General features: G+C 40.7%; 1 protein-coding gene across 3 annotated transcripts in view; it reads left to right on the forward strand.

The window, feature by feature from the left end:
- Positions 1-3,792: 3,792 nt before the first annotated feature.
- The window catches only part of COL8A1 (collagen type VIII alpha 1 chain), a 153,051-nt gene continuing 131,549 nt past the window's right edge, over positions 3,793-25,294 (forward strand). For 2 of the 3 annotated variants that reach the window (XM_061193015.1, XM_061193014.1), the window contains exon 1: positions 3,793-3,947. The gene's annotated coding sequence lies outside the window, so the exon portion shown is untranslated. The remainder of the gene's footprint in view (positions 3,948-25,294) is intronic. The other variant, XM_061193016.1, reaches the window with a different exon arrangement.

Genomic DNA, 25,294 nt, shown 5'->3' on the forward strand with positions numbered 1-25,294 from the left:
TACTATAAAGAGCCTATTCAAAGAAAAGTAAATTCTTAATAATATGCCATTTCCATCATGCCATTCTACTGCTCAAAAGTCTTCAATGACTCCTCATTGCCTACAGTATACAGTTCAGACTATGAGGTGACATTTAATGCCGTCCACAGGCTGACTCCGTCTCTCCTTTCCTGCTGCTTAGCTTCATTGTTCTGCTACACAGACCCTTCACTTAAGTCATGCCGGCCATTCACCATCGCCCAAATATTCCTGTGCCTTCCCTAGTTGTATACATTTCCTCCCTTGTTGTACTATTCATCACTCATCTATCCCAATGTTACTTTCCACAGTTAGCTCAAATGCCAGCTCCTCCCTGAAGTCTCTTTGCTACCCAACTCTCAGGAATTTCATGCTTTTTTTCTTCCATGAGAGTAAATCTACATACTTGTTTTCCTCTGCTTTGAATACCCCACACTGCCTGTATCCATTCTCAATAAATATTTGTTAATTGAATAATTCTAAATAAGAAAAAAAAAGCTTCCATTTTCAAAGCTCTTTAAAATAAGGTAATCATCTGTAGTTGTTATTATATTCACACAATGGAAACTTCAGAGCCATCTAATATGTTGTCATTGGATTCCTTTCTTTACACAGAAGACCAAACTAGGTCATTTCAAACCTAAGTCACTTTGAAGAGATTCTAGAAGGGCACTCTAAGAGTCAGCAAAGAGATCACATTCCTGGATTCCTGACTTGTGGTCCAGATCTGCTACTGAATCAGATTCAGGCAAGTGTGAACTGGAGAAATGAACTAATCATTAGCACCATCCAAACAAAATGAAAGGAGCTCTTTTGTTATAGTGGCTGGATATTCAGGTTTGAAAGGAGGAAGTGATGGAGGAACAAAGGAAAAGAAAATACAGCCATCAATTGCCTTCCCTTTGAACGTGCTTTTCTTGCCTTCTCTGTTTCTATTTTTCACAACTATGTGATGGAACTGGAATGTTTGGAGGCATTAAATCAGAACTGAAAAGATGATTTGTTATAACCTGATGAGGCTATCTACTAATACTTTTATCACCCAGACGTGCCTCTAACTGGGTCCTATTTAGTTTGCCCAGAAAACATTTCTTTGCTAAATTATAAAGTTCCAGAAGTGGTACCTTCCCTGTAAAATCACATTTGGTTTCAGGGGTCAGCCCCAGAATAGTCAATGCAGTTTTATTTCTAGGTCCAGTTACAAGGGTTGTTCATTTCATAGACTTCCTTCAGTGGATTTAGCCACATTCTCAAAACACAAACATACTATTTCTGAAGAGGGTCTAGAGATGAAAAATTATACCTATTAAGGCAAATAATTAATGTCATGAAACATCATGAGTAATATTCGAATAACTGTTCTAACATCAAATTTGTGTTTATGACAAAGAACTTAAAACTTTCATCTCATATATCACTAATCCTCCTTCAGACCCTGGGCACATGGGACTCTACGACTCCCAGGTGTATCCAATTGAGAATAAGCTTAGTTACAAAGAAAACAATTGAGGCTTTGAAGTCTAGAGGCAGACAGATGGAAATATGAATATGTAAAAACTATGTCCAGTGTAACCTTAACACATATGGCAGCTAATATTACTATTATCCAAATGCCACTATTGGGTATTTTCTTAATGGATTTCTTTAAAATCCTTTTTTATAGTTGCGGACCTTTTAAAACCAATGGTTCTTAAAGGGAGGAGGAGACTTTTGCCTCCTGCCCCCCCCCCCAATTTGGCTAAGTGTAGGGACATTTCAATTTTCATAACTCAGGGAGGAGGGTGCTACTGGCATCTGGTGGGCAGAGGCCAGAGAAGCTGCTCAGCATCCTCCAATGCACAGGAAAGATTCCCACAAGAAAGAATTATCTGGCCCAAGATGTCAACAGTACCCAGTTCAACAAATCCCACTCTTGGCCATCATTTTTCCTTCTCTTGGAGTCTGGCAACACCCCCTCCCCCCAAACCCCCTCTCCACACACACAAAGACATCAGGACCTAACCTGAGACCAGGCTAGGTGTTCTATATGGTGGTCTGAGGTGCAGAGTGCAGGTGCTTTGCAAGCTCACCAGCTGTGGCTCCCCCTCTTGTTAGCCTGAGCTAGTCGCTTAACCCTTTGAAATTCCTTACTTAAAAAAAGAGAAGGAAAAAAAAATCTACACAGTATGAATCATACCTAACCTCATAAGGTTGTGGTGAACACTGAATCCAGTTTTATATATGCATATATATAGCTATACATATTATATAGTTATATATCAATATTTTCAGTAAAAGTTATTTCCCTTATTCTTTTCAGCCCCACCCATCCATCTCCCTGTCCCTCCCTTCCCCCTGTCAGTGTCCCTCATCCCCTAGGGTTCTCAGGTTCTCTGAGGGTTCTCAGCCCTCAGGTTCTCTCTTTTAAAATGCCTTAAGTCCTTTGGTGGCAAAAATCAAGCTTGGGCTAGGAAGTGAGTCACCACTCAGCAGCTAAAGGAGTTTGTTTTTCTTTCTCTGAATGTATTTCTTAAGAATTTCAGCCTGATCCTTCAGCCTCTTGTTGGTTGAATCCTCTCTTAATGTTTAAGACACACAAAGAGAGAGCTATGGCACCAAGACGTTTTCCAATTGCTAGGAATGAGAGTTTTTAAAATACCAAAAATAACCAGAGGGCAGAGAGCCCTGAAATCCTGTTACATAAGCAGATGTTGGAGGACCAGGCTGGTTTTGAGGTTCCTTTCTCCAAAAGCCAGTCTCCACTGATCCTTTCCAACCTTTGCTGGATTTACCTTAATGCTGCAGAGAAGTCTCAAGAGGGGCCTCTGGATGCTGCTCACTACCGGCAGCTCCAGGAGAACTTGCTTGTCAAAAAGCACAGCCAGAGAGAGCGGCATGTACATATATACACTACCAAACGTAAAACAGATAGCTAGTGGGAAGCAGCCGCATAGCACAGGGAGATCAGCTCGGTGCTTTGTGACCACCTAGAGGGGTGGGATAGGGAGGGTGGGAGGGAGACGCAAGAGGGAGGAGATATGGGGATATATATATACATATAGCTGATACACTTTGTTATACAGCAGAAACTAACACACCATTGTAAAGCGATTATACTCCAATAAAGATGTTAAAAAAAAAAAAAAGCACAGCCAGGAGTGTTGAGTGAAGGGCCGGGTTTTACCAGCGGGTGGTGGGAGACAGGGGCTTCAGGGGCGCAGCGGGCGGCGGGATCGCGGCCGGCTGGGTAGACCTCTGCCTGCTCCGCCTGCTCCGCGTCCCCCAGCGCCTGGGATGTGCTACTCCGACGGCCAGCTTCCCCGCCTTTCCCTCGCCTATGAATTCTTCAGTAGCCCTGAACCGTTATTTAGCTTTTCAAATTCACAGAAAACACCTTTTGCTATCACGATCACCCACGACTCCCCCCCACCATCATCAAAAATGTCATACAAAATGGAAAATAATCCATTTCCCCTTTCCTTCTGTATCTTGCTTGTTTGACTCTCTCTGTCTCCTATTCATTTTCTCCCCAGCCCTCTCCCTATCTGTGGGCTACATCCCTTTGTCTGTATCTATTTCCCTTCGTCCTCTCTCTCTGTCTCTCTCTGTGTGTCTCTATCTCCCTCCCTCTCTCTCTTTCTCTTTCTCCCTCCCTCTCCCGTTTCCACTGCTTCCTCCACTCCTGCACCCCCCTCTCTCCCTCCCTCCCCGTCTCTCCTCCCTCCTTCGGGCTCCTTGCTCTGCCCTCCCCGCCCCTCCCCAGGGCAGAGCGTCCAGCTCCTCCCGGGGCTGCCGCCCGCCGCTCCTTCTCTGCCCACCTACTATGGGGCGCAGCTCCTCCCACCTGCCCATAAAAGCCAAGCGCATGTCACCAGCAGCGGAGCAGAGCACTTTCCCGGTCCTCTCCTGTGGGAGCCCCCAGCCTCTCTTCTGGATCTTACATGCTCAAGGTAAGATAACACTTCCGCAGGCATCTGACCTACTAGGGGTTGCTTCGGGGGGAATAAGTTTCCTCTGGTCAACATGCTTACTGTTTGGGTAGAGCTGACTCTTACGGATTCCAGATCAGCTGCTCCTTTAAACCAGCAACTGGTTTGAAAACAAACTTCTGTTTGAACGGTAGAATAAAAGTTCATCTGGGGCAGAAACAGCAGCATAAATATTGCAAAAACCTTTTCTCCTTCTAAATCACTTTTCCCCTTTTGCCGGCTGTTGCGGAGGTTAAAGTGTATCTGTTGAGGTGCTTTCCTGTAAGCACCCCATTTTTTTGTAAATATTTTCATTGTAAATATTTCACATATCAGTGGGGCAAGGAAAACTTTGTCCCATTGTCAAAAATGTACTTTAAAAGAACACAATGAGTTTCCTAAAAATAGCACAGTCAAAGGTCTGCTAACAATTTTGCGATGTTTTCCAAACCCCCAAGACAGCTTCTGTGAGTCCTTTAAAAAAAATATCTTCCCAGGTTTAAGTGCTTGGAAAAAATGATGCGAACGGGTGCCCTTTGCACAGAGACGGTAATCAGGTGGCTGGTAGATAGGAAAGAACAAATCCAAATTGACAAGCTGGGGCACAATGTGAGAGCACATAGCTATATTTTCAAGACGGCCTAAAATGAGAATTGTGTTGGAATAAGAAAGTGTATAAAAGAACTTCATGAATTTCTATACACACACCTGAACATAAAGCGTTTCAATGTGTTTCACAGTCAGAGAAGAATACAGGCCAGATTATCCAATACTTCTGTTTACACCAGAGGGTTGTTAAGAATGATTAGCTAAGAAGCCTTTGGAAGTATGATCCCTGCTGGTCACCCTCTTTTCCCTCATCTAGTAAAAATTGACCTGATTGGCACCCGATTCTTGCAGAGATATCAAGTCTTTAAGCTACTCTCATTTTTAAAGACTTCAGTCTCTACCTTCTGATTTCTGAAGTCTGAGAATGAGTGTTGTGCCCCTGTGAAAGGAAAAACGTCTTCCGCAGCTACCTCTGGAAAACCAGACACTTGGTCCATGAAGTTTGCCATCAGAATCTGCGGGCTGTGTGGGATGAAACTCTCATGTGGGAGAAAAACCCTCTTCAAATATTTCCTCTGGGGAATTGCTAAAGACTGCTTAGAGACAGCAAACCAAAGCTGGCAGTCAGAAAACCAAACCACTATTTCAGCCCTCAAGGTTCTTAAAGTAAGAGAGGAAAAGTTTTACTTTTTTTTTTTTTTGGTTTGCTTATATTGTTTCACTTGAGAGGGGAAAACTCCAAAGATGTAAAAAATTCTTCACTATTAAAGAAAATAGAATCATTAGAAGTCTAACTGAGGGTCTTCCAAACCTTTCCTCCTTATTGTTTGCATATCAAAAGAAATAATAAAGGTATTTTAAATGCCTATTTGGCACAGAGAGGATTCAATGCTATTATTCAAATGAAAGAATTATATGTAAAACTTTCTGTCATGTGAAATTTTGCTTCACTGGAAAAAAATTATTGCTAGGAGTGTGGTTTCCTTTAAGAAAATGATATAAAATTACTATTGGCCATGATAATATGTGACCTGAGCATATTAAAATACCTTTTATCTTGAGCCACAGTGCAGACTGCTTGCTTCATATTTGCAGTAAGTGGGTAATCAACCATGACAAGAGCACAGGTATGGGACCAGGCTAAACCAAGTGTGTGGTATGTCCAAGCTAATTCCTCTTTTATGTTAGTGCCGGACTCACACCCGTCATCACAAGGGTGAAAATACACTGCTTCATTCACCAGATCCCCTTGAGGAAAGTTATCTTTTCTGGGAGGAAAAACAAAGTGCTGCTAGGGTAAAAGAGCTCCCTGTTATTCCTAAATTTGGGGATGAAAAGTGTTCTCCCACGGTTTGCTTCTGCTTTTTCTGGCAGTTAATCCACTCTACCGGCTATGAACCATTTAACCGTAACTGCCTCCCCCATGTGCCATCACGTTCAACACCCTAAATAACTGGGTGAGATCATCCTAGCCTGCTTATGATCTAACTTTCCCAGGGGTCTTTACCAGACACTCAAAGTGATGCTTTCTCCACACTTTCCTTCTTAAGTTTATAGAAAAATCAGTGGTGGGGTTTCATGGAGTTACCCCAATGTCTCTTCCTTTGCACAGGATGTGGAGGCATGAGTCTCATCTATGCCATTATATAGCTGCCCCCAGATTGGGTTCATGGCCATACCTACCCAGTACCATTCCAGCAGGCTTTGAATGACTCTTTTAATGTTTCTCATAAAAGAAAAGATAAGCAGCTGCCTGTTTCACTAGAGACACAGGGAGAGCGCTCTGTTGATTTTGAGGGCCTGCTACACTTAGGGAGACACACATTTTAGATCTCCTGCTATTCCCAAAATTATAAAACAATATTCTTTCAATGATCAGAAAGTATATCCCACCTTAATTCCATTTGTGAAACAAAAATCAAGGAAGGGAGGATGGGGACGAGCAGAGAATTGAGAGAGAAGCTGGGCAGAATCACTCCTAGGAAGTATCCCAGAAGAGAAAGATCAGAATCTCTGTTACAAATGCAGCTGCTTTTTGCTCTTATTTATGTGGAATATGGGGAGACACTGAAGAGCAAAAATCCATATCTGCTCTTGTTTTTTTTCTTAAATCAGTGAGAGTATTTCCAGTAATAAGTTAAGATCCATCTCTACTATGCCCTTCTCTAACAGAAGAGAACAGCTCAGTTCTAAAGACCAAAATGTTTCAGGTCTGCCCCACATTAAAACCCATAGAACTTTGCCAGTTATAATTTTAAAAGCTACATTATGAATATAAAAACCTCAGAACATATTTTTAACTAATGGGTGGTTCACATCAACAAATCCACCCCTAACTCTCCCAAAGGGCCTAATGTTCAGTAACTACTCACAAGTTAGAAGTTACAGGCAGCAGTTTACTCCTTCCTATCCATGGTCTTCCACTTTGATATGGCAACTTGCAGCGCTATTGAGATGCAGCCGTATTTCCCAACCTCTGGTCCTCCAAGTAACCCTCTGAAAATCAGGTCTTTCTTCAGGCCTTGGCTTTCTTCTCTTCCACCAGGCCCCCATAAACGTACATATGCATAATTCAATGAAGGTATAGATCTTCAGACTAGAGTGCACTCTTCTGAGAGTTTCATTGTTCTAGCTGTTGAGTGAAAAGAAAAAAAAAAAAGAGACAGAGAGAGAGAGGGGAAGTTAAGAGAAGAATGAACGCCCTATGGAATTTAGAGAATCTTTCACTTTAACATTGTGTAAAAAGAACCCCTTACTACCCAAAGCATCTAGAAATTTAAATTGAAAAAAAAAAAAAGGCCAATTTACAGGTTGTTACAAAATGCTAAGGATATAATGAAAAAGGTCTTCCAATGACCTGGCAGTCATTGACATCAGTTTATGCCCCACAGTACTAAATTAGAGCTCTGCTAGACTTCCCCTTTGCAGAGACCCAAGGCGTGAAAACTGGGAAAGAATATTAACCACATTTCAGCACCAAGAGAAGCCACTAATTAGACATTCCACGATCGCTTTGGTAACTACGTTTGCTGTTTAAGGAAGGAGGTTCTTTACAGTCTATCCTCAAGCAAATAGATTTGCAGCAAGAGGGCTAAAGAGAGTCACACACAAGGTCGGAATGTCTATAATCTGGGGGCCCTGTGAACACAAATCGACAAAGCCGTTGAAACTGCATGGAATCAGACTGAAGCAACTGAAACAAAAAAGTTCCCAAGAACTGATCATAGAGTAATCAGCTAAAATAATAATGAATTCTAACTTCTCAATGTAACAAAAAGCAAAAGCACCTCAGGACACCCATAGCTGACTATGTAAAATATTAAAACACACTGATGGTCCACTTTCAATCTCCTCTATTAATTTTGGGCTCACTTCTATTGCCCTTCCTGGAAAACAAAAGCTGTCCTTCTCTCCTTCAGCACAGGGTTTGCAGATGTGGTCATGCCCCTCTGTGCTACCTGCTTCTTTTCTTTCAGTGGAAGAAATCTCTTTTCAATTCTTATAGATCAAGTTTCTGGAGTACCACTCATAGTTGTGTCATTTCTCATTATCAAAAGTCTCATGCTTCTCTTAAACAGGATGTAAATTTTCACTCCAACAAATAAAAAGGCTTTACATTTTTCTAAACCATAATTCATATACCTAGAAGAGAGGTAATTTAAACTTGCTACATGCCTCCAAACTGAAATGAAGTTTCTAAGCACTTTATTTATCTAGGTCCTATTCTAACTTCTTGGGGTTTAAATTTTTATTTAGGGAATCACACAGTATAAATGCTGGAAGGATCCTCAGAGCTAATTTTAACTAAAGTTAATTTTACAGATGAGAAATGTCGGAGAGGCTGACGTCTTGCCTAAGATCACCCAGATGTGTGTAGGAGAAGCAGGGCTGGAGTTCATATAGCCAAACTCTCTGATCAGCGCTCTATCTTGAATAACTATAATGTGTCTTCCCCACATAGTGTGTATCTAAGATGTTTCTAACTATGCCGAGAATTCTGTTGGAACATAAAATATAGGGTTCTCAGAAACCATAACCTGGTAGAGGTTTGGGGCTGCAACTATACCTCTACTACAGAATGTTTGGAAGCATTGATACAATCCCTTATGAAGAGTGAAATCACTGTTACCATCACAGGGACCTTGTGTGGTTTTCTTCATTCCAGGGTCTGATACATAATAGCTGCTTGGTAAATCTGTGTTGAGTGGGTGAATGAATGAAAAAGAAAAACAAAAAACCTAAGTATAAAATATCCATATTTCTTAACTCCTTCCATAAAAATCCTTATGAGTCTATAGGGACTTATAGAGACTCAAATCTCAAGTATATCAAATTTAAGATTCCCTTGTGCTTTAGGAAATGTAGGAGAGTTCATTTAGCCTTATCAATGGCTAAGCCATTTCCCTGCCTGCAGTGCTTTCACTAGTCCTTACATTTGCCTGAGTTCTAAAATAGTACTATTTTTTGCAGCAGGCTTAAGATCGAGTTCCAATTTCTACGTGGCAGAACAAATGTATTATTTTTATGTGATGATTTACAGCATAACCTTCCTCCTCTCCTACCACATTGACAGTGTGTTGCCAATATAACCACCTAGCATCTCCCCAGGTCTTTAATGAGAGAAAGGGCAAGATATGCATAATGGACCATCAGAGGAAACTTTGAGGGACATACTGGTTGAGGCGTGTAGGCATGAGAAGTGTTATGATACAGGGGAGGGGTCATCAAGGGGCCAAGAGTATAGAGAGAGGATAGTGCAGCTAAGAGGGTCCATTCCTCTGAGACAGAAGAGGGAGAAACTCTGGAGAGTTTTGAGGTGCTAGAAAAGAGATTTTTAATACAATCATCTGAGCTAAGACCTACTCAAATGTTTGGGAGGTGAAATCCTATTTGGGTCAGGCTTCTTTCGGTGTAACACCATTCAAGGACTGCCTCACATGGGTGAAAGCTTTATATGCTTTACATCTATTAAAACTCTTCTTAACCCTTAACTGGACTTCCAGTTAAGAAAGAAAAGAGACCTCATTGTAGACCTGACTCTGACCCAGAGTACTAACTCCATGGATGTCATGTCATCAAAATGTTCTCTGCTAAGATAGCAATACAATTTTTAGTAATACATAAAGTTACCCCAATGTGGAAAATGATAAAGGTAGAAAATAATATTCTTGTATCTTTTCTAGAAAGAATTTACCCTGTGGACAGATGTTACCCCAGATGCTTGTTCACTTTCCTGTAAAGCATGCCTGACAATTGCGTATCTTTGAAACAGTCACTGTGTTTCTGAAATTGATTTATTGTGTGTTAAAATTTACATGGTCTATGACTAAGCATCATTGTGAAAACATACTTTTAAGTAAGTCTTTCTTGAAGACTGTCTTTCTTAAGCTCTCTTGATGTGTTTACATCTCAGGATATTTAGCCGTTGGCATCATTTGATGTGCTGAGATTAAAGACAACTAGTCACTTCATGTACTACTTTTCCAACTCTAGGCCTGGGTGTGGGTGTCAGCTGTTGGCTTCTCCAGGAAATAAAATGTCTCAGCCTGTTGGGGAGCTTCTCCAGTCCTCTCTGTTAGCTAGATAAAACAGCTGTTTTGCTGAAATTCTGGGCCATCATTAAGGTTTCATGTATTAGGGCAACTATGGCTTGTTTATGCAGATATTCCACTACCCAACAGCGGAGTGGCTAAGCCACAGCTGCCCTCAGTTCAACAGGAGGACAGCAAACCTTCAGAGGTGGTTGAAGGGCATTGTCCAGGACAGCTGGGAGATGTTTTGTCAGCTCTCACCCCATTTAGTATGTTCCTCTATCATGTCACGTGCACACTAAAGATAAATCTAAATTTGGTTCATAAATTCAAAGTGATGGCTGCACATGATTATATTTCTTTAAAGATCTGTACTTAACAATCGTCCTGTCTTAAAGTCCAAAGGTCATGGTGTTCATCAGTGCTATAAATCCAAACAAGTGGCCTCTTGTTAAAGGGCAGACACAAGATAATGCCAAGGACTACATGAAGGGAGATGCTAGTTGGAGCTAAGGATTTGTGGCTGAGGTGGCCAAGACTGTTGAGGTTGGAACAATGAGGGAAGAAAAGGGATCTGCAGTAAAAATATGCTATTGGATTCACAATCCCTAGTCTCACATCTTGTCTAGTTCCCCATCTAGCTCCCAGTTGATTCCAGTCCCCTGCTGTTCAAATGAGTGGGGAGGGAGGTTGTGACCAGTAGAGGGAGCCAGGGGGTTGAGTGTCTCTGAATAGAAAACTGACTCGTTCCCAGAGGGAGCCTTTAGATTTGCATTTTTCTGATAAAAGGCAGAACAAGGTGTCCTTTTCAACCAGTGGCTAAAATGTACCACAGGGGTGTATCACATTGTTGGTTTTCTTTAAAAACAAAAATCCCAATTTAAGCCTCTACAAGTAAATCACCTGCATTTCAGCAATGCCAGAAATGTCCAGGCTTGTAGAAGTTTAGTTGAAAGAAAACCAAGGCAATCTTAGAAAACGTTCCTTCCAAGGCCACCACCAGTCAAGACTAAATGATCAATTCAGTAATAAATAAACCACAGTAGCTGGGAGTCAGTGAGAGACAAGTGCGGAGAGAGCAGAGAGCCGAGAAGATCTCATGGGTTCCAAAGGGAAGCCCCAGTGTCCTGCCAGGACCAGCCCCTGGTCACCAGGACAGGGGAAGGGAAATGCAAGAAAGATGGAGGCGGAAATGCGCCAAACAGGCTTCTCCAATCGAGATGGCCCAGAACCTGCACTCCAGGATCCTGGTCTCTCCAGGAGCAGCCAGAGCGTTGCCTAGACCGAAGTGAATACCCTTCGGCTGAACATTTCCATTGCGCAGCGGTGTGGGGATGGCTTGTTAAGACTTGAGACAATTGCGTAATTCACAACCCTCTGGAGGAGAGAGATCAATTAGGACCATTAAAAAAAACCTTGGCACACCAGGGAAGGGCTGCTTGCTTTGTAAAAATTATGACATTCACAGGAAAACAGAGCAGTCCTCTCTCTAAGACTATTACTGATCTCAATAGAAATGAAGCTGTGAAGTTCGTATGCGTGTGGCCTGAGAATCCCCTGTTTCAGAAAATCTTCAGTGTTTTAATTCCCAGAACACCTTGACTCATTCTGGGGCCTTGATCATCTGTGTGCCTTAGTTTATTTATCTTAAATAGAAGAACAATTCTCAAATAACCACTCTCTTTACCATTTAGAGACACTAGAGGTCTTGCCAATTATTTTACAGAATGGTGCTGCTTAAACATACATACATAGTAAATGGATTGTACTCACGATACCTGGGGATGGCTCTTGGTATTTATTTAGAACCAAGTCGAAAGGGAATACAATTCCAAATAAGCACGTAACTTGCCAAGATGTACCAAGGGCATTTTTATTTCTTAGAGTACCAAGAACAATTCTGCATGTCTCAAGGGGCCAGATAAGGTCAAGGGTAAGTAGAAAAAGGAAAAGAAACAATAATTAAACTATGACTTAAAGAGTCTCAAGAGGCCTATATGTTCACATATCCATATTTGACACCAGTCAACAGATAATTCCTCATACAGAAAAAAAGGTTTTGTGATTTAAAAATTCTATTTTAACTGGAGAAAGATATTTTTAATAATGACTATTACATTGTACAAAATCTCTGAATGCCACTTCTTCAACATTCTCCAAAGTGTGTTTCAAAAACAGTAATACCTGGGATATTAAAGCGTTTATGCAGAAAAAGGTTCTGTGGTCAAATAAATTTTAGAAATACTCAATGAAATAATATGACCAATTTTATTCACTGCAAGATTTCACAAAGAGCTTAATATGCTCTGTATATTTTCATTCTTCAAAAAAGTTACAGTAAATAGTGTGCCCTCAACTTGTTTGATGACAAATCTTCCCAACTTGAGAGCATCTTCCTGGTATTCTATGGTACAGCTTGGGAACAGCTTGGGAATCACTGTCCTACTTCATTATTTCAAGATCTACTGGGACATGGTATTTTCAGTGTTGCTAGTTAATATGTAATACACATGGAGTGTCAGTATATATTATGTGCTACGTCAAACCATAAAATAAGAAACAATCCCAGTGTGATTTCCAACCCCAACTGAAAAGGGAACAAAAGAAACAGATGACTATGTCTTGGTCCCATGGCTCAGTTCTTTATAGTAATACCCGCAGAAATGTCAGAATAATTTGTTCGTTACATACAATAGGTGAGAGAGAAAAAGGGAGATGGGGAGTGATAGGAAGAAAGAAAAATAAAGGAAGGAAGGAAGGGAGGGAGGAAAGGAGGGAGGGAGAATATTGGATAGATTGAAATGATCTCTTCCTTCCCTCATCTTTCCCCGTGTCTGGATATTGTTACAAATAGAGAAATGGCCAACAATGAGCAAGAAGTCAGTAAACAAGAAGCCCAGATAATTTCATGAATTAGCTCAATGATCTCTGAGCTGATAATTCTGTTTCATCATAACCACCACTAATTAACCAAGATCATTAACCAAACATCTTTCTTGAGCATTTACTTTTTCACCATCAATAGGGAGCTAATTCCTGGAATAGGAACCCACTGATATTCTAGTATATCTTGCTACATCGGAGATTATTGGTTTACCTATGACACTCAGACCTCCTGCCCCCATCAAATTGACTATTTCTCTTAGGGCCCTACTCTGGGACTTCTCTTTTCCCTTTACAAAGATAATGCCTGGAGGCCAGTATCCCAAAGGCAGTGTGGTATAGCACCCTCTGCTTTAAGAAAATAAGTAGCCCACAGTCATCCAAGGGAGAAACTCAAACTCATCATTACTAGTTATAGTAATAGATACTATCTAGTAATGTACTGCTCTCACTATCTCTGTTCCTTACATCAACCCTACAAGGGTGGAATTACATTCCCAATTTAAAGATGAGAAAAATGAAGCCTCTATTTGGTCAAGCAACTTGCCCAGGGTCACACAGCTGGAAGTGGCAGAGCCAGGACTTCCATCCAGGTCATGCTCCAAAGCTCATGGTTTTACTGCTTCTTCATGGTGCCTCTCATGAGGTCTTGTCATATCATAAAAGGAAGAAAAAATATTGACTCCCTCTGTCACTACCTCTGACTCATAAAGAAAGTGAGAGAATTCCAGTGGCTCTGTTCCTAGACACTGCCAACTGGCTCTGCTTTTTGTTTAATACTGTGATTTTAATTTCTTTTTTTTTGTATTTTTTCCTAAAAGCATGCTGCCATTTCAGAGCCAAAGAAGTAAGGGCTGTGTGACTAGAAAAATAAACAAAAAAAGCTATCAATTCTCCCTAGGGTGATTTATAAGGGCTAAGGTTTCTCCATAAATTCTCCCCAAGTGATCCCAAGTTACCTGGCATGAGTCTGGGAAAAAGAGTGACAAGCTAGCATGTCATTCCTCAGGCAGGAGAAATTCCCATGATTATATGAGAAACAGACTAGAACAAAGGCACTATGGCGTGTTAAACAAACTTGAATCCAGCTCCCCATATCATTCTCTTTGGCATTACTCTTACTATATTCCATACCCAGGTGATGAGAGTGAAGACAACTTAACTGAGGTCCCAAGCCACGTGAGTCGCCTAGACAAAAGTCTGTGCTGTCTACACCGGCTGCTTAACCTGTCTGAGCTTGTACAGGTGTCCCCCACTTTCTGAAAGTTCACTTTATTCCACTTCGCTCCTACGAAAGACCTACATTAGTTCCTGTTTTCGCTAATGAAACCCAAAGAGGATTTTCACTTTTATGGAAAAAAGCGAAAAGCAAAAATAGCATCCAGCATCCCTTTTGCAGCACCGCCAAGCTCCTTCCTCAGGAACTACCCTCAGCATCAGGCCACCATGGCTTTGAACTGTGTCTGGGAGCACCTGTGCTTCATCTGGATTTATATTTTGCATCCATTAACAAGATGTGTCCCAAGGTACTTGCTTCTTCGCTTTACGCCATTTTGCCTTACGAAAGGTTTCATAGGAATGCTCTGATTTCGGAGAACAGGGGAAGCTTGTATATAGAAAATAATATACTTCGAGCGCCTCCTTTGTGCTGTGCCAAAGACAAAAGAGGAAACAAGGTCTAGCTCTTTCCACGTGGTCACATTCTGATGTACTTCTTTGCTTTTGTACTTGATCTTCCCTCTCTGCCTGGAGCATTCCCCATTTGATCTACTGAATTTATTTGTACTCCTCCTCCAAGATTCAGATCAGGAAGCTCCCCCTCTGAAAAGACCTGCCTATACCGGGCCTGTCTTGTCTGCACGTGAACCTCCCCAGGCACCCTAGTACTCTGTGCACAGCCGTGTCATGGCCATGTCCACGCTGTAATGGCATTGGCTAATTTTTTGTATGAGACAGTGAGCTCCTTGCAGGATTCATGTCTTGTTTATCTCGGCGCCTTCAATGCTTAGCACACGATAGGAGCTTAATAAATGTTAAAAGGAAAAAAGAAAAAAGGGATGGGGGAACAAAATGCAGTGATGGTAAATGAGAAGGCTCTAAATATGCTTTTCTCTATCCCCATACATTTTTCCAAGAGATACATTCTCTTGCACAGTGCTGTGCACGCACGCACACACGGTGTTACTAGGCTCAACTCTGTAGCTAACCGTGAAGCACAGGATGAACTCCCATTGGTAGGCTAATATTAACTATGAGCCATCTGTGTACCAAATTACATGAGGAAACATTACTTCCTGGGTGGTGCCACTGTCCCAGGACTGTCAGTACCCTACTCAAAAGCATTCAGCGGCATTAGGAAACAGAACGAACACCTTAGCTTGCCAGCCAGCCCCTCTGTCTCTCTCACCCCAATCCAGCTTTCCATCGGCATCCCTCCCCAGCCTACACCAGGAATTTGACCTAAGCCAGATGGACTATTCTTCCCCTAAACATTCTTTTCTCTTTTCTCTACTGAATATCCCCTACTGTCCTTTACGCTTGTCAAAATAACCATAAATTCAAGGTCCTATTAAAGTCTTCCTAAGCATTGCCACCTGCATTGATCTTCCCCTATTCTCAACTGACAAGCAGTTATTATAAATGTCACCTATGGGTTGCCTATACCCTGTATTGAAGAAATCGGGGCTGTCTACTAGAACTTTCTGCAATAATGGAAATGTGTTATATCTAGGGTAGCTACCAGCCATATATGGCAACCAAGCACTTGACATGTGGCTAGTGCAACTGAGGTACTGACTTTTTATTTTATGTTTTTGTAACCTCTTTAAATTTAAAATTAAATAGCCACATGTGGCTAGTGGCTACTGTACTGGAAAAAACAGCATATTTAACTTTTCATGTGCTATGTCTTGTATCCTCAATGAGCATATAAACTATTGAAAAAAATTGAATAAGGTGCTTTTTTTTGTATCCCCAGGGAATGCCATGACCACAGTAGTATTCATTAAATGTTGTGTTCAATGCATTACTGGCTACTGGGTCTATCTCTAATAGCTATAGTCTCTTAAAGAAGTCCTCTCCCCTACATATATAATTTTAATAAAGTAGCACGGATTGTATTTGCTTTTTTTTTTAATGGTTTAAACTCACTTAGAATGGCACTATATCACTACCTGGATCCTTTAGCACTCTATAAATGAAATGAGATGAAGAATGATTTGAACTGAGTCTCTAAAGAGAAAGTTCAATTATTCATTACTATCTCATTTTTTTCCCCTTTGGGGGGAAACATGTTTTAAATGTTTTCTAAACATGTTTCAGACCTGCTGAGACATAGAATTGCTTCAATTTTCAATATGACCTTTTCTACAGAAAAAGACTGTCCCTGGGGACCTGAAACAAGTTCAGCCACCAGATTTTTGCTTTTCTCTCCCCCTGAAGCCCCATCACTTTCTGAAGGAAGGTGGTTTTTCATCATAGATTTTCCCAGAGTATTCTTGTCTCTATGTCTAGTGAACAACCTGAGCCTCTTTGAAGAAGGCTAAACCTCTACCAGCAAGTCAGTGGAGGTCACAGGTCTTTGGAATTTGAATGATGTGCCCCTGGCACTTGCTGGCTTACCAACGGCCCTTCAGGAATCATCAGGCCAACAGACCAACCACCCAATAAAATCCCATGCCTGGCAAAGCCAAGAGCAAAGTGATCAAACAGTCTGGCTGAGATTAGATTCTGACTTATTAATAAGCTTTCAGAAGATAAACCAAAATGCGTCTCTAACAGCAACAGTTTACAGGAGATGTTTAATGATTTTGGAGGTCAGCCACACCACATGCCTTCCTTCTGACTCAGTGAAGAGCAGGACAAGGGCAGAAGAGACGCACGAAGCCAGGGCAATCCGCTGTATCTTTTCCATTCACAGCTAAGTTTATTTGGACTGACTGGAAAAACCTTCAATGAAAACTTTTTTTTCTTTACATCTTTATTGGAGTATAATTGCTTTACAATGGTGAGTTAGTTTCTGCTGTATAACAAACTGAATCAGCTATGCATATACATACATCCCCATATCTCCTCCCTCTTGCGTCTCCCTCCCACTCTCCATATCCCACACCTCTAGGTGGACACAAAGCACTGAGCTGATCTCCCTGTGCTATGCAGCTGCTTCCCACTAACTAGCTGTTTTACATTTGGTAGTGTACATATGTCCATGCCATTCTCTCACTTTGTCCCAGCTTAGCCTTTCCCCTCCCGGTGTCCTCAAGTCCATTCTCTACATCTGTGTCTTTATTCCTCTCCTGCCCCTCAGTTCTTCAGATCCATTTTTTCTTTCTTTTTTTAGATTCCATATATATGTGTTAGCATACGGTATTTGTTTTTCTCTTTCTGACTTACTTCACTCTGTATGACAGACTCTAGGTCCATCCACCTCGTTACAAATAACTCAATTTCGTTTCTTTTTATGGCTGAGTAATATTCCATTGTATATATGTGCCACGACTTCTTTATCCATTCATCTGTCCATGGACACTTAGGTTGCTTCCATGTCCTGGCTATTGTAAATAGAGCTGCAATGAACATTGTGGTACATGACTCTTTTTGAATTATGGTTTTCTCAGGGTATATGCCCAGTAGTGGGATTGCTGGGTCGTATGGTAGTTCTATTTGTAGCTTTAAAGGAACCTCCATACTGTTCTCCATAGTGGCTGTATCAATTTACATTCCCACCAACAGTGCAAGAGGGTTCCCTTTTCTCCACACCCTCTCCAGCATTTATTGTTTGTAGATTTTTTGATGATGGCCATTCTGACCGGTGTGAGGTGATATCTCAGTGTAGTTTTGATTTGCATTTCTCTAATGATTAATGATGTTGAGCATTCTTTCATGTCTTTGTTGGCAATCTGTATATCTTCTTTGGAGAAATGTCTGTTTAGGTCTTCTGCCCATTTTTGGATTGGGTTGTTTGTTTTTTTGTTATTGAGCTGCATGAGCTGCTTGTATATTTTGGAGATTAATCCTTAGTCAGCTGCTTCATTTGCAAATATTTTCTCCCATTCTGAGGGTTGTATTTTCATCTTATTTATGGTTTCCTTTGCTGTGCAAAAGATTTTAAGTTTCATTAGGTCCCATTTGTTTATTTGTGTTTTAATTTCCAGTTCTCTAGGAGGTGGGTCAAAAAGGATCTTGCTGTGATTTATGTCATAGAGTGTTCTTCCTATGTTCTCCTCTAAGAGTTTTATAGTGTCTGGCCTTATATTTAGGTCGTTAATCCATTTTGAGTTTATTTTTGTGTATGGTGTTAGGGATTCATTCCTTTACATGTAGCTGTCCAGTTTTCCCAGCATCACTTATTGAAGAGACTGTCTTTTCTCCACTGTATGTTCTTGCCTCCTTTACCAAAGATAAGGTGACCATATGTTAGTGGGTTTATCTCTGGGCTTTCTATCCTGTTCCATATTGATCTATATTTCTGTTTTTGTGCCAGCACCATACTTTCTTGATTACTGTAGCTTTGTAGTATAGTCTGAAGTCTGGGAGACTGATTCCTCCAGCTCCATTTTTCTTTCTCAAGATTGCTTTGGCTATTCAGGGTCTTTTGTATTTCCATACAAATTGTGAAAATTTTTGTTCTAGTTCTGTGAAAAATGCCATTGGTAGTTTGATAGGGATTGCATCGAATCTGTAGATTGCTTTGGGTAGTAGAGTCATTTTCACAATGTTCATTCTTCCAATCCAAGAACATGGTATATCTCTCCAACTGTTTGTATCATCTTTAATTTCTTTCATCAGTGTCTTATAGTTTTCTGCATACAGGTCTTTTCTCTCCTTAGGTAGGTTTATTCCTAGGTATTTTATTCTTTTTGTTGCAATGGTAAATGGGAGTGTTTCCTTAATTTCTCTTTCAGATATTTCATCATTAGTGTATAGGAATACAAGAGACTTCTATGCAATAATTTTTATGTTGCTACTTTACCAGATTCATTGATTAGCTCTAGTAGTTTTCTGGTAGCTTCTTTAGGATTCTCTATGTATAGTATCATGTCCTCTGCAACCAGTGACAGCTTTACTTCTTCTTTTCCGATTTGGATTCCTTTTATTTCTTTTTCTTCTCTGATTGCTGTGGCTAAAACTTCCAAAACTATGTTGAATAATAGTGGTGAGAGTCAGCAACCTTTTCTTGTTCCTGATCTTAATGGAAATGGTTTCAGTTTTTCACCATTGAGAACGATGTTGGCTGTGGGTTTGTCATATATGGCCTTTATTATGTAGAGGTAAGTTCCCTCTGTGCCTACTTTCTGGAGGGTTTTTATCATAAATGGGTGTTGAATTTTGTCAAAAGCTTTCTCTGCATCTATTGAGATGATCATATGGTTTTTCTCTTTCAATTTGTTAATATGGTTCATCACATTGATTGATTTGCATATATTGAAGAATCCTTGCCTTCCTGGGATAATCCCCACTTGATCATGGTGTATGATCCTTTTAATGTGCTGTTGGATTCTGTTTGCTAGTATTTTGTTGAGGATTTTTGTTTCTATGTTCATCAGTGATATTGGTCTGTAGTTTTCTTTTTTGGGGGCATCTTTGCTTTTGGTATCAGGGTGATGGTGGCCTTGTAGAATGAGTATGGGAGTGTTCCTCCCTCCGCTATATATTGGAAGAGTTTGAGAAGGATAGTTGTTAGCTCTTCTCTAAATGTTTGATAGAATTCGCCTGTGAAGCCATCTGGTCCTGGGCTTTTGTTTGTTGGAAGATTTTTAATCACAGTTTCAACTTCAGTGCTTGTGATTGGTCTATTTATATTTTCTCTTTCTTCCTGGTTCAGGCTTAGAAGGTTGTGCTTTTCTAAGAACGTGTACATTTCTTCCAGGTTGTCTATTTTATTGGCATAGAGTTGCTTGTAGTAATCTCTCATGAACCTTTGTATTTCTGCAGTGTTAGTTGTTTCTTCCCCTTTTTCATTTTTGTATCTATTGATTCGAGTCTTCTCCCTTTTTCTCTTGATGAGTCTGGCTAATGGTTTATCAATTTTGATAAACTGAAAGAACCCCTTTCGGTTTTATTGATCTTTGCTATTGTTTCCTTCATTACTTTTTCATTTATTTCTGATCTGATGTTTATGATTTCTTTCCTTCTGCTAACTTTGGGGTTTTTCTGTTCTTCTTTCTCTAATTGCTTTAGGTGTAAGGTTAGGTGTTTATTTGAGATGTTTGCTGTTTCTTGAGGTAGGATTGCATTGCTATAAACTTCCTTCTTAGAACTGCTTTTGCTACATCCCATAGGTTTTTGGTCGTTGTGTTTTCATTCTCATTTGTTTCTTGGTATTTTTTGCTTTCCTCTTTGATTTCTTCAGTGATCTCTTGGTTATTTAGTAGTGGATTGTTTAGCCTCCATGTGTTTGTATTTTTTACAGATTTTTTTCTGTAATTGATATCTAGTCTCATAGCATTGTGGTCGGAAAATATACTTGATACAATTTCAATTTTCTTAAATTTACCAAGGCTTGATTTGTGACCCAAGATATGATCTATCCTGGAGAATGTTCCATGAGCACTTGAGAAGAAAGTGTAATCTGCTGTTTTTGGATGGAATGTCCTATAAATATCAATTAAGTCCATCTTGTTTAATGTATCATTTAAAGCTTGTGTTTCCTCATTTATTTTCATTTTGGATGATCTGTCCATTGAAAGTGGGGTGTTAAAGACCCCTACACCCCTACTATGACTGTGTTGCTCTCGATTTCCCCTTTTATAGCTGTTAGCATTTGCCTTATGTATTGAGGTACTCCTGTGTTGGGTGCATAAATATTTCAATTGTTATATCTTCTTCTTGGATTCATCCCTTGATCATTATGTAGTGTCCTTCTTTGTCTCTTGTAATAGTCTTTATTGTAAAGTCTATTTTGTCTGATATGAGAATTGCTACTCCAGCTTTCTTTTGATTTCTATTTGCATGGAATATCTTTTTGCATCCCCTCATTTTCAGTCTGTGTGTGTCCCTAGGTCTGAAGTGGGTCTCTTGTAGACAGCATATATATGGGTCTTGTTTTTGCATCCATTCAGCCAGTCTGTGTCTTTTGTTTGGAGCATTTAATCCATTTACATTTAAGGTAATTATCTATATGTATGTTCCTATTACCATTTTCTTAATTGTTTTGGGTTTGCTCTTGTAAATCTTTTCCTTCTCTTGTGTTTCCTGCCTAGAGAAGTTCCTTTAGCATTTGTTGTAGAGCCGGTTTGATGGTGCTGAATTCTCTTAGCTTTTGCTTATTTGTAAAGGTTTTAATTTCTCCATCAAATCTGAGTGAGATCCTTGCTGGGTAGAGTAATCTTGGTTGTAGGTTTTTCCCTTTCATCACTTTAAATATGTCCTGCCACTCCCTTCTGGCTTGCAGAGTTTCTGCTGAAAGATCAGCTGTTAACCTTATGGGGATTCCTTTGTATGTTAATTGTTCCTTTTACCTTGCTGCTTTTAATATTTTTTCCTTGTATTTAATTTTTGATAGTTTGATTACTATGTGTCTTGGAGTGTTTCTCCTTGGATTTATACTGTATGGGACTTTCTGTGCTTCCTGGACTTGATTGACTATTTCCTTACCTATATTAGGGAAGTTTTCAACTATAATCTCTTCAAATATTTTCTCAGTCCCTTTTTTTTTCTCTTCTTCTTCTGGGACCCCTATAATTCGAATGTTGGTGCATTTAATGTTGTCCCAGAGGTCTCTGAGATTGTCCTAAATTCTTTTCATTCTTTTTTCTTTATCCTGCTCTGCGGTAGTTATTTCCACTATTTTATCTTCCAGGTCACTTATCCATTCTTCTGCCTCAGTTATTCTGCTATTGATTCCTTCTAGAGAATTTTTAATTTCATTTTTTGTGCTGTTCATCATTGTTTGTTTGATCTTTAGTTCTTCTAGGTCCTTGTTAAATGTTTCTTGTATTTTCTCCATTCTATTTCCAAGATTTTGGATCATCTTTACTATCATTACTCTGAATTCTTTTTCAGGTAGACTGCCTATTTCCTCTTCACTTGTTTGGTCTGGTGGGTTTTTACCTTGCTCCTTCCTCTGCTGTGTATTTCTCTGTCTTCTCATTTTGCTTAACTTACTGTGTTTGGGGTCTCCGTTTCACAGGCTGCAGGTTTGCAGTTCCCATTGTTTTTGGTGTCTGCTCCCAGTGGGTAAGGTTGGCTCAGTGGGTTGTGTAGGCTTCCTGGTGGAGAGGACTGGTGCCTGTGCTCTGGTGGATGAGGCTGGATCTTGTCTTTCTGGTGGGCAGGACCACGTCTGGTGGTGTGTTTTGGGATGTCTGTGACCCTATTATGATTTTAGGCAGCCTCTCTGCTAATGGGTGGGGTTGTGTTCCTTTCTTGCTAGTTGTTTGGCAAAGGGTGTCCAGCATTGTAGCTTGCTGGTCATTGAGTGGAGCTGGGTCTTAGCATTGAGATGGAGATCTCTGGGACAGCTTTTGCCATTTGATATTTGTGCGGCCGGGAGCTCTCTGGTGGGCCAATGTCCTGAACTCAGCTCTCCCACCTCAGAGGCTCAGGCCTGACACCCAGCCAGAGCACCAAGACCCTGTCATCCAGATGGCTCAGAAGAAAAGGGAGAAAAAGAAAGAAAGAAAGAAAATAAATAAATAAATTTTAAAATTAAAGTTATTAAAAAGAGAAGAATTATTAAAAATTAAAAAATGAAAAAGTAATAAAAGAAAAGAAAGAGGAAGAAAAAAGAGAGCAGCCAAACCAAAAAAACATATCCTCTTATGATAACAAGTGCTAAAAACTATACTAAGAAATAACAAACAAAAAAAAACAAAAAACGGACAGTCAGAACCCTAGGACAAATGGCAAAAGTAAAGCTATATAGACAAAATCACACAAAGAAGCATACACATACACACTCACAAAAAGAGAAAAAGGAAAAAAAGAAAAAAATGTATATATATATATATATAAAATAAAAAGGGAAGAGAGCAACCAAATCAATAAACAAATCTACCAATGATAATAAGCTCTAAATACTAAACTAAGATAAACATAAAACCAGAAACAAATTAGATGCAGAAAGCAAACGCCAAATCTATAGTTGTTCCCAAAGTCTACCGCCTCAATTTTGGGATGATTCATTGTCTATTCAGGTATTCCACAGATGCAGGGTACATCAAGTTGATTGTGGAGATTTAATCTGCAGCTCCTGAGACTGCATGGAGAGATTTCCCTTTCCCTTCTTTGTTCCCACAGCTCCTGGGGTTCAGCTTTGGATTTGGCCCCGCCTCTGCATGTAGGTCGCCTGAGGGCCTCTGTTCTTCGCTCAGACAGGACGGGCTTAACGGAGCAGCTCACTAGGGGGCTCTGGCTCACTCAGGCTGGGGGGAGGGAGGGGTATGGAATGCGGGGCGAGCCTGCGGCGGCAGAGGCCAGCGTGACATTGCACCAGCCTGAGGCGTGCCGTGTGTTCTCCCAGGGAAGTTGTCCCTGGATCACGGGACCCTGGCAGTGGCAGTCTGCACAGATTCCCAGGAGGGGAGGTGTGGATAGTGACCTGTGCTTGCACACAGGCTTCTTGGTGGCTGCAGCAGCAGCCTTAGCGTTTCATGCCCGTCTCTGGGGTCTGCGCTGATAGCCACAGGTCACGCCCGTCTCTGGAGGTTGATTAGGTGGTGCTCTGAATCCGCTGTCTTCACGCACCCCAAAACCATTGTCTCTTGCCTCTTAGGCAGGTCCAGACTTTTTCCTGGACACACTCCCAGCTAGCCGTGGTGCACTAGCCCCCTTCAGGCTGTGTTCATAGAGCCAACCCCAGTCCTCTCCCTGGGATCCGACCTCCGAAGCCCGAGCCTCAGCTCCCAGCCCTTCCCCACCCCGGCAGGTGATCAGACAAGCCTCTCAGGCTGGTGAGTGCTGGCCCGCACCAATCCTCTGTGTGGGAATCTCTCCGCTTTGCCCTCTGCACCCCTATTGCTGTGCTCTCCTCCATGGCTCCGAAGCTGCCCCCCTCTGCCACCCCCGTCTCTGCCAGTGAAGGGGCTTCCTAGTGTGTGGAAACCTTTCCTCCTTCACAGCTCCCTCCCAGAGGTGCAGGTCCCATCCCTATTCTTTTGTCTCTATTTTTCCTTTTTTCTTTTGCCCTACCCAGGTACGTGGGGAGTTTCTTGCCTTTTGGGAGGTCTGAAGTCTTCTGCCAGCGTTCAGTAGGTGTTCTATACGAGTTGTTCCACATGTAGATGTAGTTTTGATGTATTTGTGGGGAGGAAGGTGATCTCCATGTCTCACTGCTCCGCCATCTTGAAGGTGCCCCCCCAACCTTTTTTTAAAATAATAAAATAAAAGAATTTACCCTGTGATCATCAGTCAGACAACGTCAGGAAATAATTATGGGTGTGTATTTTCCTCTGCCTTGTAAAATATTTACAAATTGCAGGATAAGCAAGCCTTAGAGTATGGTAAAGATAGCAATAACATTTCAATTGTAAATTTTTTTATATTTAGCCGTAAAAGAATCACCATGTGTTTAAATCACATTTGAATACATATAAATAAAATTCTCATATGCAGACAGAAGCCAGTGGCTAAAGAAAGAATCCATGACTCCTTTCTAACAGAGCAAGAACTCTGAAGAGGTTTAGTATCTTATTTTTATAAACTAGAATTCATTATCACCACATGAGCAAGAGAGTGTTAGTGAGTATCTTAATTTGGGGCCTTTTAAACATGAAGATAGTGATATGATAATAATAATTAACCTTTGTAGAGAAATTTACAGTTTATGACATATATCCTATATACTTTCCTTTATTTGAATTAGAGATTTTTATCTATATTTTACCCATGAGTCTGTGGAGACTTAGAAAGATTAAGTAAATTTCACATCATTTAGATACTAAGTGTTGGAGCTGGACTATTAGCCTGAAGTCCTCTTCTTTCTACTAACCTAGGCTGAGACTTAACGGTGTCACATCCAGGAATGGTCCTGGCAGCATAAATGAGAAACTGCAGCAAAGGAAAGCGAAGTGATCTTTAAGGGTTACTTACCAGATTCAATGATAGAGAATGTGCTTTTCAAGAAGTTAGAACCCAAACTCCCAACAATGATAGCAGTTAATGTGTATTGAAGGTTTACTCTGTGCCAGTCAGAATGCTGAAAGCTTTTTTTTCTTATGTATTATTGCATTTTATCCTGTTCACTTTCCTGTGAGACAGGAAATGATGTGAGAGAGGTTAAATAACTTCCTCAAAGTCACATAGCTAGAAGGAAAGTTAACCAGGATATGTAACCAGTAGATCAGATTCCTGAGCTCTCCTCTTTAACTGCTACATCATTGACATTTTGTGACATCAGTGACATTCACAACACCCTATTACTAGTCT

Source organism: Eubalaena glacialis, chromosome 6 (assembly GCF_028564815.1).
Source record: "Eubalaena glacialis isolate mEubGla1 chromosome 6, mEubGla1.1.hap2.+ XY, whole genome shotgun sequence".
NCBI lineage: Eukaryota > Metazoa > Chordata > Mammalia > Artiodactyla > Balaenidae > Eubalaena > Eubalaena glacialis.